The sequence below is a fragment of the Tachyglossus aculeatus genome, chromosome X1 (genome assembly GCF_015852505.1).
Source record: "Tachyglossus aculeatus isolate mTacAcu1 chromosome X1, mTacAcu1.pri, whole genome shotgun sequence".
Taxonomy (NCBI): domain Eukaryota; kingdom Metazoa; phylum Chordata; class Mammalia; order Monotremata; family Tachyglossidae; genus Tachyglossus; species Tachyglossus aculeatus.
Genome location: NC_052101.1, coordinates 72,763,635 through 72,765,036, shown reverse-complemented (window position 1 = coordinate 72,765,036; position 1,402 = coordinate 72,763,635). Strand labels below are relative to the sequence as shown.

The following is a 1,402-nucleotide window of genomic DNA, read 5'->3' as shown; positions in this document are numbered from 1 at the left end:
AGCTTTGCCTTTAGGCTCCTCATATGTGGGCGTGGACTTTGGGCCTGAGTTTTGAGCTGGATTTTGTGGTTCCTCCAGCAGCATCAAGTCTGCTCGATGTGACATTTTCCCCATCCCTGATTCTGTTCTGGCCACAGCTAGACCCCTGAGCTCCCAGCTAGAGAGTAGGGCCAAGAATTGGCTAATTAGTCATCTTTAAAAAAAAAGAAGGTAGGGATAGTAAGCGCTCAATAAATACGATTGATTGATTGAAGGAACATTGAGGTACCAGAGGGAACAGAGAATGGGTGTCAGGAGTTGGAGTAGAAAACTAAAGTTGTTGGTGAGAGTGGAGAATAAAGCAAATCAATCAATCAATCAATCAATCAATCATATTTATTGAGCGCTTACTATGTGCAGAGCACTGTACTAAGCGCTTGGGAAGTACAAATTGGCAACATATAGAGACAGTCCCTACCCAACATTGGGCTCACAGTCTAAAAGCAAAGCCCTGGAATTTAGCAAGGAGGAAATCTGGAAAGTGTAGAAATCTATTCCAGTCCCAGTTATATTGCAAGACAAATTGTTGATCTTCACTTTTTGGTGCATTGATTTCTGTTATAAATGAGGATCATCCCTGGCCTTCCTCTACTTTGCATGGATGTTATATGATTGCATATGGGGGAAATGTTTGGACATTTTCAGAAGAAACGTTCTAAAAATACATTGGCTTAGTCTCACTATTGTTGTCCATTTTTGAGTATTCATATATTTTGATTTTTCATTGAACCCCTCTCAGGATTACATCTGGAGAGTTTCCAGAACTCTGCCAGTCCCAGCTATGTTAAGGATAGTCAAGCAGAGGCATACCCATTCCATTACTAGTTTGGGTAGTGGCTAGAGAGTGGAAGGCAATCTGCTACAAGCCAAAACTCACCTGTGCTAGGCAGCAGTGGCATGGGAGAGAGTCGAGGGAGGAGGCTCAAGTTTACTGCGAGAAAGAAGGCAATGGTAAACCACTTCCATATTTTTACCAAGAAAATTATACAGATACACTGCCAGAACGATTGTAGATGGAGGTAAGGTGTTCTGGGAGAGAGCCCCCTTTTACCTCTGCCCCCCCCCATTGCTCCAACTTGCTTCCTTTGCTCTACCCCCCTCCCCGCCCCACAGCACATAGGTATATATGTACATATTTATAATTATAATTCTATTTATTTTTTATTTTTTTATTAATGATGTGTGTATGTCTATAATTCTTTTTATTTATAATGATGCTACTGATACCTATTTAAAGGTTTTGATGCCCGTCTCCCCCCTTCTAGACTGTGAGCCCACTGTGGGCAGAGATTGTCTCTATTTGTTGCAGAATTGTACTTCCCAAGCACTTAGTACAGTGCTCTGCACACAGTAAGCACTCAAT

At 41.9% G+C, this 1,402-nt stretch overlaps 1 non-coding gene across 1 annotated transcript; it reads left to right on the top strand.

Annotated features, from left to right (window-relative positions):
* Nucleotides 1–768: 768 nt before the first annotated feature.
* Nucleotides 769–906, top strand: LOC119920052. Its single transcript, XR_005447821.1, has one exon. It is a non-coding gene; the product is annotated as a small nucleolar RNA SNORA7 (small nucleolar RNA).
* The last annotated feature ends 496 nt before the right edge of the window (nucleotides 907–1,402 follow it).